Raw genomic sequence first — 17,684 nt, 5'->3', positions numbered from 1 at the left:
GGACGCATGGCACTGTCTATTGGTTGGACGTTTGAGGATTGTGATCCACTGCGAAATCTCTTTGCAGACTGGACTGCCTCAGTGGATGTCAGTGACAGACTGGACTGACTGACTGGACTGACTGGATGTCTCTCTTTAGGTGTGCTTGCTACTGGTTGACTTCCCCAGGAAAAGTGTCGAGTACGGTTGGTAGTTCCAGTGGATGTAGTTTTAACACGCGAAGTATTTGAATTTGTAGAAAGAAAAGCTGGTAGTCCTGTATGGAACCGAGAACCGATTGTCCGTTAGCATTGCCAGAGTTCGCCATCGCAATGAAGTATCGTAGGGCCGAAGCCCAAATGAATGTGAAAATGAATGAAAAGATGATGAATGAGATTCAGGAAACAAGTTTGCCCTCCGAAAGTGTAAACTTCTGTCAACCATCTAAGTGCTGTATATGTGCTTTAGCTCACAAATGCGTATTGCAACACTTGGTCTTCGCTAGCACATTAACAGACACAAGAGAGGTTAGGCTCCTTGGTTCAATAATCGATAAGAAACGTCTGAGCTCCAGTCTCTAACCTTTGATTTCAAACCTTTTATTTACAGTTATTTGTGATTCACGTTAAGCAAAGATAAATATTTTAAACGTTGTGTACTTTAATAAATTATTTAAATATATCTTTTTCATAAAGTTTAATTTTTAAATTATTGTTCAAAGCCTTTACATTTTAATAAGCCTTCTCGAAAATCAACGCAAGGAAATGGTCCTGTATCTTTGGAGTTTTTTTAAAATTATATATTTGTGGATGTTTACATGTTTGTGGCCAATCCTTTCGGCAATGAGATCTCGAAAACTACAGACTCTAGAAAGATGACGTTTTCACTGATCGATCGTAAATTTTGTGTAGATTGTCCAGCTTTAATTGAATATTTAAAAAACGTGGCTATTATTTCTTTATTATATTTTTACGGGTACACTGGAAGTGTTGAAATTAAAAAAAAAAAAAAAAAGAGGACTAAAGCATCATGTCCTGCATATTATACATTCCAACACCACATAATTGAATGTAGGGGTTGCATATGTTTCAGGCGTTTGTTTCATGGCCAAACTTTAATGAAAAACGAAGGATAACCAGTCTAAGTTGAATCTTTATTGTTTGGAATGTTTTTTCCAATGAACACCATATATCACTGACATTATAATTAATTGTGTGTGTAATGTATTTGCTTATTACATACTACATGCAAGAAGAAAGAAAACACTCATCATAGATGAATTAAAAACTCCATCCGGAAGTAGGCTCAAATCTTACAAACGATGCGAGATACTGGAAAAGTAATCTTTAAAAAATCTTAACTTTACGGTGTCTCTTGCCAATTCTTTATCAAGACGTATTTCACTTGTCTCTGTAAAGGAACATAAACAAATGTAAGGAATAACAAGGAGATTCATTGTCATATGACAATAATGTGCTGTGTAGAGAGCGCAGGTTCAGTTAGTCTAAATATTAAAATGATAGGTTTATATGTTTGTCTTCAATCTTTTCGACAATGAGATCTCTAAAACACAAGTGTTAGAAACGTGCCGTTTTTGCTGATTTTGTTCCAAATTTTGTGTAGATTGTCCAGTTCTGATTGAATACTTAAAAAAACGTAGCCGTGATTCCTTTCTTACTTTTTAGGGGCACGCTGGAAGTGTCGAAATTTAAAAAAAATCATATGCTATGAGTTATACATTCCAGCACCACATAATTGTATAGGTGGTTTATATCTCTCAGGCATTTGCTTCATGGCAAACTGATAATAGAAAACGAAGGATAACCATTTCTCCAAGCTAAGATGAATAGTTATTGTTTGGAGTGTTTTGCCCAATGAACACTATATAGAGGTATCATTGACATTATAACTAATTGTGTATGTAATGTATTTGCTTATTACATACTGTTTGCAAGAAGAAGGGAAATACTGGTCATATATGAATTAGAAACCCCAACTGGAAGTAGGCCCCATCTTACAAACAATGCGAGAAATTTAAAAAAATCGAAGAAATCTCCACTTTGTGGTACCCCTTGTGGATTTTTATCAAGATGTCTTTCACTTGTGTCTGTAAAGGGACATGTACAGATGTTGTGAGGAATGACAAGGAGATCAATGCTCATATGTGAATAATGTGTTGTGTAGAGAGCACAGATTCAGCTAGTACATATAACAATGAAAGTGACTATGTTTGTGCCCTTTGTATCTCTTGAACCACCCGACCGGTCTCGATCAAATTTTCAACATAGATGAAGTACGGATCTGGGATAGTTTTTATCATTTCACATCGACTGTAAAACTTAGGGTTGGAGGAGAGAGGAAACATATAAAAGGGAAAGTGACTATGTTTGTGTCTTAATAACTATTGAACCACACGACTGACTTTGATCAAACTTTACACACGGATGAGGTTCGGCTGTGCAATGCTTTTTATCATTTCACTTTGACAGAAGGGGCATTAGATATTTAATAATGATCGAAAATGACCGATATTAGCGTCGAAGTTTTCGATGTTGATGAGATGAACAATGACACTTCGATGCTGTTTAAATCTAAATTCAGCCCTGCAACTTGGAGGAGGTGAAGAAGGAGATATATGAAAAATGATCGAGTATGATCAATATCATAGAACATTTCAGTACCAGTAGAAAGTAAAATGAAATGAAATGAAATCTTTAAGTTTTACGTCCCACGGTTATGCCGGTTAGGCTAAAGGAGACGGTGATAATGAGAGATGAGTGAAATGGTGGAATGAAGAAAGTGGGAGGAAACGGGAGAACCCCGAGAAAACCCACGAGCACGGTGTTTGTCCACCACAAAGTTCACTTGGCGGGGGCTGGGAGCAAACCCGGGACCCCAAGCACCAGAGGTGAACGCTCTACCACTGAGCCACCGCGTCCCCCCAGTAGAAAGTAACTGACTAAAGAAACATGTTACTTTTTTTTTCTTATTTTAACCCAACGAAGCGGATAATTGAGCCAGTATTTTATAAATAAATATTTTATTAAGAAGTGTACAGCATGGTATTAGTCGTTTGCCATGAAAAGATCCTCAAACCATAGTTTACTTTTGGGGATGAGTTCCCGCCAAAATTTTCTGTATACACAATTTTTGCTCGTATTTGGAAAACAAAATGTTTCATTAGTAACTGCAGTATGATTTCGTTTCAATTAAGAAATAGAAGCGTGCAGGTCCGGGTTCATGTCTTTTTATGTGTCAACTTCTGAGCACGATGCGCACTTATATGAGCATAATACGTCTGACAGTCTATAATAGAAATTAATGTTCAAACATTCAGAACAAATCAAGTTAGTTGAAACTAATAGCGATTTACAAAGAAACTGTTTTCTTTAGAATCACTGAAACGTTATGTTACAAATTAATTAGAAGGAAATTCTGTAACTTCAAGCATAAAAAGACAAAAGATACCTTTTTTTACCCTTTAGAAATTCTATAATCATCTGATTTTCCTACAAATTAAAAGCATCCCAAGGGGAAAGCAGTAGGATTACTTTGTCTTTACTTGGCAGTAAAGCTTTATTATAAAAGAATTATTATTTGGTCTAAAGAAGTCAAAGGAAAATCAGAACCAACCACAAGCTTTAAGGTACTACGCTCTGGTGCACAAACTTCTAAGTAATGTTAAGAAGCTAAGCTTTGCGTTTATATGTTGGGACTAAAAAGCTTAGTTGTTTATCCTTACGTAGAGCAGAAGTGAAAAATAACTTATTATTACAAGATTTCCTAGTATATTTCTCGTTTTCCCTTGTTATCAGATTTTTAAATGAAATTTATTCTTGCAGTCTCAGTATTTAGTATTTAACATTGAGACTTCTGAAAGTCAATTCAAAGTACAAGAAATACACCTTATATTCTTGTGTGATATTTCAGGTACAATATCAACTAGCAGGCGCCATATGCAATACTTCCGGAACCATTCCTTCTTCCCCCAAAAATAATGATGTGCGATTTCAAATACACTATATTTAAACTTACTAAATTTGAAATTTCTGTCGTTGCTGTTGTCACTTGATATTATAAAGTTCTGCTTGTGTAAGTGTTGTTAGAGCATAGGTAGAGCAAATTACAGTCCGGAATCGTTTTCCCACTACCGGCTTTTTTTTTTTTTTTTTAACAAAATTCACTGTAAATAGAATATTACAAATATCACTATAAGGTGAATTATCTGATACTGGGTTTAAGAAAGGTAACCCAAAGCGCGAGCAGTCTAGAGTAGCATATCCACAAAGCTCCGAAGCAAGATAGGTGGAATGGATTTTTAGGATCCCCAATGCTCCGTGCAAGTAGTGAGGGAGTTAAGAGTCACAGAGCTCCGAAGCAAGCTAGAGGTTTTGAGATAGATATCTCCTAGAGCTCCAGAGCAAGCTAAAGGAGGGATGAATAATCACAGACTGATCCTTGAAATCCTGACGTTTATATGGGTACTCCAAGTGAGGCGGTATCGCTGCTGTTCTCCTGTTATCATCTGACCAGTGAGAGATCTGTTGGATCTGTTGTCTGCAGTCATAGTAATCCATAGTAAGAAGCACATGTGAATGTTTATAAATAGAAGCACTTGTTGGGTGCTTGTAAACCCAAGCACATGTTGGGTGTTTGTAAACACAAACATAGAGGATATTACAATATTAATATCCTTCAAGTTACAATTACATGGAGAAAATAGTTTTTGTCCAGAATTTGTCCAGAATCAAGTTATAGGGTATACTAGATTTATTAAAATCCGGGGACATAACACAACTCTGTTATTTGTAAATATGCGAAAAATTACATGTTAGAAATAGATGGTGTTCAGTCTAAAATTGTATTTTCTTTCCAATTGCACCAGCCGCTTGAGCTCAATACTAGTAAACTGCCCTATGTTAAATGAAAAGGCTACGTTGGCGGTTTAGGAGGCGTTTCCTTGGACACTCACCATACTAGTGACACAGTATTCTTGCGCAGCGGACGCGAGGTGTTCTAGGATCAATCACATAACAATGTGCATGTTTCCTGCGTCGCTTCAGCATGGGGTTGATAACCGTCCAGTATTTTACCTGACAGTTGATTTATTGTCCTCTTTGTCCATTGTTCGGTACGACCTCCAAACCAGATTTTAAATATCTGGTAATTTTTCCTCTTACTAGTCCTATTCTGTGTTCCATTCAGATTATTTTGAAGTGACGAAAGTAATCGTTTGTCGATGAACATGGTTAAAACTTGAGCTTATAATTCACTTTGATATCGACATGACGGAGTTTGCTGTAGAGCTGAAGGCATGATAATTTACTGTACTTATCAAAACTGATAAAGGTGAACAAAAGTACTCTGAAAAAAGTGGCGTCCATAGAAACGTAGGATACATGTGTAAACCCTGAAGTTTTTGGACTTAACGTATAGCAAACATATAACTGAAAAAGCACATATTGTACGTACTTTCTTTGTAAGTGTTCCAAATAAACACTTTCCGTAAGAACGAAGGAACTATATTGGTGGTCAGATTCTCATATATAGATGGACGTATATAGCATATAGCTGACGTACGTAACATACGCATACGTATTTAATATACAGTTTACCGTTAGATGTAAGGCATCCTGCAACGGCATGATGTAATATCTACGGGCAGTGCTTATATAGCATATGGATAAGTATGTTACGTACTGATTTCTACAGTACCATAAGGATTCCGTACGTTTGTACAATATACTGCTGTCCAGATAATGGATTTTTCTCAGCGTACAGTTTTAAGAGCGCAGCTAGCACTTCTTCATCTTCACCTATACCGTATTAATTAAATAATGCATCTTGATTCAGTAAAAGTATGTAGACATGATGAAACATTACTACCCCGAGCGAAGCTAGTAAGACTTATTTTTCAAGAATATGTTGTGCATACCATAATTATATTGCCAATTAAATTTTGTTTTTGTGTTTTAACTATAATGTATTATTGATGGTAGAGGACAGAAATTACACGTGCTGACTCAACCAAAACTGGAATAAGTAAGTTTAAAAAAATACTTCAAAACTAACTAAAGTTGTGAAATTCGAACTAAGAATCGCACAATTGTATGTGTAGTAACCATTTACAGGTTGTTCACATTTTTGACTAGCGATGATGTCACAATCTTAAGGTTAGTGTAAAGGGACAAGTGTAGCCGATAGATGTCACTACAGTCTTCGTATCTTTTCCATGTATTTTTTGCCTTTCACAAAAATTTACAATTTCTTTTACAAATTTCAACGTAGAGACTTCAAATTTTTAGAGAAGGAACTTCATAACCTATTAAAGGGAACAATCCATGCCTTTTTTATTTAGAATTTTCTTCATTGTTGAAACAGTTCCATTGTTAAAGATTTGGATATCCATTTTAACAATCAAGCCATTTCAACAATGAAGAAAATTCTAAATAAAAAATCGGCACGGATTATTCCCTTTGATAGATTATGAAGTTTTCTAAAAAAATTGAAGTCTGTAGGTTGAAATTATTAATAGAAGTCGTGAATTTTCGTGAAAGGTAAAAAGTACATGGAAGAGATACGAAGATTGTACTGCCATCTATCGACAAAGGTTACCCTTTAAACTGACCTTAAAGAGTCTACGTACTCCAGAAGACAGTCCGGTATTTCCATTTTCAAAAATTGGCAGCTCTATATTCAGTACCGTATTCCTTTACGTTCCGTTCGAACAGTCTGCTGAAAGAAAATACTACTTTCTCAACTAACACAGGGACTCTTCCAGTATTCCTTGTCCTTTGTCCACCTCAAAATACCTGTCCCTTCAGGCGTTTAACGAAACATCTATATTTCTTTCTATTGTCCTCATATCATCTCCTATAAGAATTACATCAGGAGACGTCATAACTAGGGATGGGCAAAACAGGTTTTTATAAAAACCGGTTTCTAGAAAAACCGAAACCAGAAAATCCAACATTTCGGTTTTCTCCAAAACCAGGTTCGGTTTTCTCCACCAAAACGGTTTCGGCTTTCTTCGAAACCGGTTCAGTTTTCACCGAAACTGGTTTCAGTGAAAACTTTTGGAAAACACACAAAACTATTTCTGTGGAAACGGATTCGGTTTCCGGAGAACAACGAAACACTATTCTGGTCAGAAATAGAAAAGTTTTTGGAAAAAAATCGGAACCGGTTTTGGAGAAAACCGAAAAACTTGTTTTTGTGCCCACCACTAGTTATAACCTGGTGAGTATCATTCAACTCTTGAGAAGAAGGAACATCAAAAGAAGGACGAAGAGAATTGAAAATAGATGAAGGACAAACCGGAAAACTTTAAAATACAGTAGAAGAAAATCAATCAAAGGAAAGTCGAAGAGAAATGTCAAATAAATGACGAGAACAAAAATCTAGTGATAAAACACAAAGAAAACTATTGAAATGAAGGTTGGAAAAAAATAACAGGTATAAAAATAATAAAAGTTACCAAAAGATTGGTCAAGGTCTAGAGCAGTGGTTCTCATCCGATGTGTCGCGACACACTGGTGTGTCACGCAGACCCCTAAGGTATGTCACAAAATTTTAGAATTTAAAAATCATGAAGAATTTAATAATAATTAGTTAAAATCGAGAGAGAGACTGTACCAATCAACACCTCCAGCGGTAGCCGTAATGGTCAGTGATATATAGAGTCATTATAAAAACTAATTGGTTTTATTATTATTATTATTATTATTATTATTATTATTATTATTATTATTATTATTATTATTATTATTATTATTATTATTATTATTATTATTATTATTTATAATAAACATATCAAACAGGTGGGTCGTGATGCCCTGAACGTTCAGTAAAGTGTGCCGTTAATTTAAAAAAGATTGGGAATCACTGGCTGAGAGGATCAAAAGCTAGAATCGAGTTCTTTGAAGAGGCGATGTTCAAACCGCAAATGATAAATCAACTACTTCAGGGATTGTTCATGTTGGTCAGTATAGAACAAAGACGGTAATAAATAATGAAAACTGGCTTTACTGAAATCGAATATGCGTCCAAAGAATACATAATTATCCTCATCCTTAAACTCTGCGCTAAAACAAGAACTGATAAAAATCTACTGAAATTCTGGGTTCCTTTCCGGCGGGAGCTCATGTGGTTCGGATTCTAAGTTAATCAGTAGGTCCACATCTCATATAGCCTCGCTGCTGAACGGGACGTTAAACTGAAAATCAACTCAACTAAACTCAATTCTGGTTTCTGTATTGATCTATATGTAGTGAAAACGATAGAAGATAGCGTGAAAACTTTTTTTAAATCGATTTAGCAATCTCAGAATAGGTACTATCGTTTTTTAAAATCATATTTAAATCTTAAGTGCACAAATGATCGACTTCCCATTTAAAAGTTGTTCATTATCTATATATTAAAATGTTTATATGTTTGTGGTCAAGAAAATTTTATATGTTTGTGGACGTTTATATGTTTGTGGTCAATTCTTTTGACAACGTTATCTCGGAAACCACAAGCTCTAGAAAGATGCCGTTTTCACTGATCGATTGCAAATTTTATGTAGATTGTTTAGTTCTAATTGATTATTTAACACAAATGGTCCTTATTTCTTTATTATATTATAAGGGGTACACTGGAAGTATTGATTTTTTAATCCTACGAGTTATACATTCCAACACCACATATTTGTATACGGGATAGTATATATCTCTCAGACGTTTGTTTCATGGCCAAATGATAATGAAAAACGAAGGATAACAGGTTCTCCAGTATAAGATAAATCTTTATTGTTTGAAGTGTTTTGCCCAATGAATGCCATATATTACTGACATCATAATTAATCGTGTGTCTAATGCATTTGCTTATTACAGAGCCTACTGCATGCAAGAAGAAAGAAAACACTGATCATACATGAATTAGAAAATCCAACTGGAAGTAGGCTCAAATCTTGCAAACGATGCAAGATATTGATAAAAATAATCGAAAAAAATCTCCCCATTATAGTACCCCTTGCCGATTTTTATCAAGATGTCCTTCATTTGTTTGTGTAAAAAGACATGTATAAACGATGTGAGGAATAACAACGAAATTCATGCTCATAATGTAAATGATGTGCTGTGTAGAGAGCGCAGGTTCGGCTAGTAAATAAAAATTATAATATTTATATTAAAATCGGGTCCAATAATATATTCCTATCCACTCTAATATCTCAACTAAAACCGGAAGTGGGGCCGCGGTGGCTCAATGGTAGAGCGTTCATCTGTGGTACATGGGGTCCTTGGTTCGATTCAGGCTTGCGCCATGTGAGCTTTGTGGTGGACAAACACTGTGTACGTGGGTTTTCTCGAGGTTCTCCACTTTCCTCTCACTTTCTTCATTCCACCATTTTCTTCATTTCCAATCATCACCGTCTCCTTTACCCTCGACGGCATAACCTTGGGACGTAAAAGTTAAAGATTTCATTTCTTAAAGCGGAAATGGAATCCCGCATCCTAGAGGGAAAGAAAAGTCCTTTCCGTGTTGCTCATGTAATACTGATACTTGTGACAGTAGCGATTATACATCCAAAAACCCAAAAATTCTTTCAAACTCTTGATATTTACAAATTATACAAGTTTCTAATGTGCAATTTCATTCCAATCAGTGAAGCCAACCTCAAACATTATAAAAATATCGTAAGAACCAGAAATTCCCATTTTGCTCTTGAATTCCCCACGCTATACTAATGATAAAATTTATCTAGAGTTTGAAAACATGAATAGTGAAATTATTGCTTATCAGCCATGTTCTTCGATATATGAGTGAATGATCCAAAAATTCCGATTGTCTACGTTTATCAAGCTGCTTATGAGCAAGCATTTATCTTAATTGAAATAGCTTTTGTGAATTGATCTTCCACTGAACGTAATAGGAGGTAAACGTCATTGTTCAGTCATTTTGTATGGAACATTTTGGAAGTTGGACGTTTTCCGTTTTATTTTTTTTCTGTTAATTGTGATTCTGTTAATTCTGTCAATCGTTTCCCATGTTTCCTTTTTTTCTAAATACCAGAGTAATTACAATTAACGTTCTTTAGTGATTGTTTTTGGAGATTCACAAGTCAGTATGTAAATCACTTTAATACCAATATGCATTTCCTAGTAACAAAATTTAACATTTAGCATTCATTTCATGTTGATTGAAGATTCACTTGTCTTCTCGCCCATGGAATAGGTATATGGAAAAATCTCATAAATCCTGCCAAATTTTACAAAATAATCCCTTTATCCCATTTTGAGAAATCATTGTCAAAAAATCGCATAATATAGTATTTTTCTCATGAGTTGGGATCACTGATTAAATTCGAAGATGTTAGGGCTGTAGAAAGTGGCGCCTTCTCTGGGACCAAGGGCGCCCATGTTGTGGTTTCCAAGGGGGCAAGTATAAGCGACGTTTCAAAAATAGTTTCAAATTTTTGGTGTAACTAATGTAAAAATTCTATTGGGTGTTCGATATTCCGAAGTTCAATTTCCTATAGGGGGTGAGCGCCCCACCTTGCCCTCCCTGATGGGCGCCCTTGTCTGGGACAATGAACATTTAATTATCGGTAGTATCATTGGGAGATGGGATCAGGATTTAGTTATTTATTAATATATTTATCAGGGTTAAGCATGCAGGAAAAGGCGACCAGAGTATGGTTAATTTACAGTAACAAATGTTTTTCTTTTTTTGCTAGAAGAGGGTTACGGAGGTGTTTGCTCCCTGCCGGAGGGTTACGCCCTCCATGAGGAAAGAGAAGTTTGGGAATTGAGAGGAAAGGGCTGGGAGATGGTCTAGGGGATTTTTCATTATTTTATTATCACTTTATTTCATAATATCTAGTATACAGAAGTTGGATATTGCTATCTTTGCGATAGCAATCGTAAGGTAGAGGAGTGTCGGCATTGCTTGATAAATTGATTACACTACACTGTAGGATTGGACAATATTTCTTTATTAGGGAGGAAAGAGGAATGAGATGACTATGAGATGATGTGCACTTGACAACACAACACGAGGGTGACTGTTAGAGGACAGATGTAAGTTAATTTTCTTGATTGGGGCTGCTCCAAGCATTGAGTAACAAAACTGTTTTTTTTTATGCTAGCTCGTGAGCTAGCAACCTCTTAGAGGGGTGCGCCCTCTTTTAGAAAAGGAATGTGAAGGAAAAGTTTGTATAAGGATATTGGGCGAGGATACGGATAAGGGATGTATAGGTTACAGTTTTCAATCTTTATTTACTTTATTCCATCATTTATTTACAATACAAAATATAGTCATGATTACGTAGGGACATTATGATCTTTACGATCATAAACATACTGACTGGTGGATGCACAGGCAATAATATGAACACATAAGAGGAAGAAATCATAAAGAAGGTACAAGCGGATCGGCAGATTATGAAATTATAAACATAACAAAGACGGTATAGTACGGTAATTATAAGTAGATGCGATGAATATGAATAATGAACCGGCAAGCACGTCACAACACGAAGAAACGATTAAATCAACTAATACCGTTATCTTCTGCCTAGAGGCGACTAACAAAACTATTTTGTACCTTATATTATGTAAAAATAGATGAAAACTTCCATGTGTGTTTCTTACTTTCTTTCTATGTATTTCCAACCCTTCAGTTAATACAGCCTTATTTTTCTTTTAAAAATAAGGGAATAGAACTTCACAATTTTTTGAGTACAAAAGAGGCTTCCGGTGAAAGATATCACCATCCACTAAAAGAGAAGAACTTGAGCGCTATCTCTTATACAAATTATGCGGCATCCAGATAATTAATTTAAACAGCATGAAATTGTGCGTACTGCACATTCCTTGCAGAAGACAACTCATGGAATGCCAGTCAGAAGAAGATGAAGAAAAAGATCTCGAAAATCAAGACGATGCGATGCGATGTAAGGGATTTCCTTTTACATTGAGACCGTCTATGTCTCTTCTTTCGCCATTTCCTTCCTTCCTCAGTCCTCCTCCTCTTATCCGCCCTTGAAGACTACAGCTTGTACTCGACTCAGCAGCAGACAATTCCGGGTTAATTGTGCTGGAAGAAGCGAAGTAGCAGCGCCTAAATGAAGACGACTCGCTTAGCTTCTTCTTCTGACGATGAAGAGTGCATTTTAAACGAAACGCGAATCAAGACAACAGGACTTATAATGAATCAGGTCTTCATGCTTTTTTTGACTTCTTCAGCCTCGCTGCAGATACGGCATAAGAATGAAGTATTTCTTTAGGTGCATATGGATGCTGGGTCTAAGGGAATAAATGTTTTACGAAATAATTTTTGGTTGGCTGGTGGAATTGGAATATAGCACCCCTTCCTTCTTCAAAATTATAAGAGACGTGAGCATACAGTTTTAAAGGGAGTCTGAACCACATGAGCTCCTACCTAAATCGAACCCAGACTTCTTGCACGGAAAAAGGATACATTAACCATACAGCTACAAGGATCTCAGTAAAGGATTTGGAGCGAGAAAGTGGTTAATTTGATCATTTTCATTAATGTTTTCACGAGTTCGGTATCTGGTATAACTACAATATATTTTGCGCCCTTTTATGCCCAAGTACAGTCGGCGTATTGTAATCGAGCGGTTTGGGGCGTTTTCCTGACAATCGTGGGCAAAGGCGGATCTCGAAGGTGAAAACTAAGGGGCCAACTACAACCCCAGGGATATCACGAGTTTACTATAAACTTCCAAAGATATATAAATAATAGCTTTAATTATTGCACCCAGATTGGTCTATACTTTTTGTCTTATCTTGGTGTCAGGAATCACCTCCCAAACTTTGTCGGTGTTGTTTTGAAACACCCTGTATAATAAGTGTACTTATACCTTAATTTGGGTTTAAACTACATTAAAATCCATCTGGAAATCGTATCTAGATTTCTTACATCGAAGGACCATAGCATATGATAACAACATAGTATAAACAAGGAACGGTAGTTCAATGTGTAACGAAACTCTCTTAATCACCCATTTTCAGGATGACGAGCCCTTGAGCAAAAGCCGTACTTGAAAGAAAAAGTACAAATAAAGTACAAGTCTACCTTTCAACCACCGACCCAACTTCCTGGGAAATAATCCAAAAATTTAGTGATAGATTTCGCCAGTATTGTACGAAAAGACCGCTAAGATTCGGAAAGTGATAATGTTTCTCTCTGAAGTTTGGAAAATTCGTAGCATTGATAATAACAATAAAAAATATTCATTATAAAAAACTAACAATACAGAAAAAATAAGAATAGGATACACAATAATTGTGAACTACAGTTCCGAAAAGGATCAACTCAGGCTGCCAACCGTCCCTATTCTGTCGGGATTCTACCGATTTCTGATTTACTTATGCCGCGTCTCAGCCGGATACTCGTCGGGACGCATATTGTCCCGATTTATCGATTTTCAAAGTTAATTAATATTTTACTGGGCCTTTTTACAATGGAATAACTTATTATCTTTACACTCACAGTTTTATGTATAAAATTAATTTGGCTAATGTAAAAACAGTTAACACCTCGTCTTTACTTTATAGTTATTCCTTAACTGATTCGAGTTGCTAATCCAGCCGATTATGATGATAGTATATTCCACGCAGGAAAATACAAAATAACGCCGAATTCATTCGAGTTCGTGTTATTCAGCTGATTATTATTATTGTTTTCAAGGACTCGCCGTACTTGTAGTCGTCTCCGGGGGGGGGGGGGGGAGGCTCCAACACCGATTGTCCTGTTCCAATTTTTTTCTTAAGGAAAGTTGGCAAGCCTGAAACAACCTGAAAAACATGTCTCAACCGGCCATTTCAATATGGTCTACAGCAAAATTATAGTTTCTCCTTTAAATTTCTGAAAAGATACGTTTTTGTAAAAAGAAGAATCTTCACTTTCTCATTAGCCAAATCTGAATCATGGAAGGTTTTTAATTGCATAGTTTGAATATTCTCTCGCTTATCTAGAAGACAATTTTACATCATTTTAAACAAAAGCAAAAATAAATAAATAAATAAATAAATAAAAAATAAAAATAAAATAAATAAATAAATAAACTTACCAAAATGTAATATACGTAAGCTACATACCCCAATTTCAGTCCAACCGACGTCAGTTGAGCCCTGTTTTCCTTGACAGGTTCAAAACCAACCAATCATAGTCGAACATGCAAATCACGAGGCCTTTATCATATCGTCCCTTTGTTTGCAAAGTGTCGTATCTCAAAAAATCGATTTTTTAATTAATACCAGCCAGGAATTCCCCTTTAGAAGCTCTACTATTATCTTTAATAGCCGTACCTAAATTCCTAAATATAACTTTTGAATAAGCAGTTTCATGTTTGTCGTATCTCAATTGTAGAGAATTAAATTTCTCTCAAACTGCCGTAACTCAAGATACGACAGTTTGCAAGAAAAATTAAGATAAGTTTCTATTGTTCACGCAGAGTAGTATCTCAGGTAACTTTCTATTTGTGTGTGTGTGTGTGTCTTCACCTTAATGTGTAATTTGTTTTAATATGTTATTTAAAGAGACAGGAAATATTTATGTGCTTTCACAACTGGTCCCTCTGATCAAGATGGCTCGTAAAAAAAATCCTTTTGAGGTGCTGGAGCTACAACATAGAGAATTCCTCAACTTCAAGAAACTCTTCAAAGAACTTAGAATTCTATAAATTATAGAATCAGAGGGAAGTAATGCAAAAGACGTAGGGAGCATGATGGAAATAAGTTTCGAAGAGGTCACCAACAACCAGCGACTAACAAAAACACGGCTTAGCGACCCCTGACCAATCAAACCAAAACTCTCCTCAACTACACCTGATATGTATTGGCATCACACAGTAAGTCTCCTATTCCATCTTTTCTTGAAGTGGTAAAGCTTGATTTCAAAATTGCAGTACAAAATTTAATTTTTAGTACAAGATAAAACACTAAACTAATTAGTAGTAGATTGCCAAATAATCGAAGAGTAACATGCTTGAGATATTCTTATAGTCTTATCATAATAACTGCAAATCACAATGTTTTTGGAATTATATCGGGGTGTGCATGAGTGTCGAATGAATCAACAGTCTGTTGCTTTGGAATAGAATATTTAATTATGACAAACAGTCAAGCTGTTGTCTCGAGTGTTATACTTGCTGATTTTGCAAATCTCTTAAATCAATGTAAATTAAATGAAAACAAAAAGCTGGAACTAAAATTTAACTTTGCTGGCTCTTTTGTTTGTAACGGTTTTTACAATGTCCTCAAAATATAGCTTTGAAGCTAACTTGTGTTCTATGGATATGATCCTAAGGTTGGTGAGTCGTTGTAGTCCTGTTAAGTTTCTGAGATTTTTTGTTTTTAATGATTTTTAGTTTGCTAAAACTCCTTCCCTTGCCTTATAGTGAAAATAAGTATTTGCCTAGTTTTGCGCCCCACAATCCGGCGCCCGTGGCACAAGCCCAGTTCTCCCTAGTTACGTCACTGTCGACAACTATTTTCTACAAAACCAGCCACTTACAATTAGACTACAACGAAGTCCAACTTCAACGCTTCAAGAAGAACGTAAAAGATTATAAGGTCGAAAAGATTAAACTGCTAAAAGATTAAAAGCTAAAAGTCACCCAAAACAAATACGCAGACTTAATATTTCTGTGCAAGGGACCTGCTCCTGTCAAACGAATGTCTTAGTACCAACAATTTTACCAACCTCGACCATTAGGACGTTTTCAAACAAAAACGAGTTTTTTCTATTTGTAGTTTTGTTAAGTTCAGGACTGTTTTTGCTAATTACTTTATGAACATAGTTCAGTAATTTTAAGTATTGTATGAAAGTGGTATTAATTATGCTCATACTCATATTTACTTAAAAGAATACTATTATACTCTAGTTTAGTTACGATAACATTTTTAAAATTTTATTATTTAGATGCTATCTTGAATTATATGTTTCTTTTATAAAGATTCATATTCAGTTAATAGTGTTAATTTGTAGTATTAATTTCACACCACATTGTTCCCTTTTTTTGGTGAAAGATAGTAAGCCTTATTAGTTTCTTCTTTTATTATTAATTTTATAAACCTGCTTAATGAATTATTGAAAGAAGTAAGACTTTTGGTTCTATCGTTTGTTTACTATTTTTTTTAATAACTAGCTAATATCCAAACTGAATACAGCATCTTAAATGTTTGCAAGTGGCCAAATTTACAGTTTTCTAAATTTAGTTTGGCATTATTCTTATATCCCAAGAACTAGGTATAGTGATGTAACTCATTCTTAATTTTTTTTCTGAAAAGTGACATATCTCAAATAACATATTTTTTATGGCTTAATATTACAATATTATATAATTTAAACATGTGAAATTAACGAATAGTATTTTTGGCTACATTGTATCAAAAATTGAGGGGGTGAGTGCAACAGTGGTTTAACCCACATTTTAAAAAATGGAGAAAAATCAAGTTAAACTTAAACACATACATTTTTTTGTGCAATATATATATGTACAATGTATGACACATTCAACTACTTGTGGTTGCTTTCGGTATATTGTACAAAAAGCACATGTATTTTACTTTAACTTGATTTTTCTCCATTTTTAAAAAATGTCGGTTAGACTATTGTTGCGCTCACCCCCTCAATTGGTAAATATTTGTTGGTAAACACGAGAGTAACAGAAAAGTGAAATAGGTGCATTCGTTCGTTCGTTCGTTCATAGCTAGTCATAATGACTAGCAGCCTTTTAGAGGGTTACACCCTCTCTTAGGGAAGAGTATTACGTAAATGGAAGATTTAAGGGATTTGGTGACGGTCTCATAGAAGTTCTTTATTATAATAATTGCTAAGATCTTTCCGATCCTTAACATTTGGTAGGAAATTAACGAGGAAATGGCAGTTAATTTCATATTGTACAGAACTGGAACAGCAGAAATATGAAAGTAATAATGGGTACCTAGTGATAAGGCATATCATACTTATATAGATTGTGAATGATGAGCATGAAGAATGAGGCGAGGTGTGCTATCACATCACAACACTAAAAGTGTTAGTCAGACAGACGAAGTTTTCTTCTCGCCTACGGGCTGCTCTAGGCTTCAATGTAGACAATGGGAGCAAATAGGTGCAAAATTTCAAATCGCTCTCCTAAAAAATGAGAAAAATTGAGATACGACACTTTGCAAACAAAGGGACGATATTACACAACCAGTTTGTACCAGATCGTTCAATATAATTTCCCAATATATAACATATCTCGGATTTAAAGCCGGAAAGTTAAGGAGGAAAGGACAAAACGGAAATGTTCAAACTCGTAAGTCAGGATAGAGATAGAAGATGGCGCCATCTACTTTCAACTAAATCCACATTATTACATTTACCTTAAAATATATGTACACAATGCTCCTTTGGCCATTTCTGTGACGATCCATGTCGCCACAAGTGGTAGAGTGCTCATGTTTGCTACAAGAGACTTCTGATTCAATTTTCAAAGTATGAGTTTGTGCTGGAGATCATTAAATCTGTGGGTTTTCTCCGGGATTTTCAGCTTCCTCCTACGTTCTCATTCTACTAACTCAGTTGTTAATAATTCACTTTAATTAATGTTTGTGGGACCTTGAATAAAGTGTTGAGAAAAAGACTCATAAACTGCTTCGTGTGGAGTGTTGTACTGTATGGGGCGGAAACGTAGACATTACGTAAAG

This window comes from Thermobia domestica, chromosome 14 (genome assembly GCF_964235325.1).
Source record: "Thermobia domestica chromosome 14, izTheDome1.hap1.1, whole genome shotgun sequence".
Taxonomy (NCBI): domain Eukaryota; kingdom Metazoa; phylum Arthropoda; class Insecta; order Zygentoma; family Lepismatidae; genus Thermobia; species Thermobia domestica.
Note: the sequence above shows the minus strand (reverse complement) of the source record.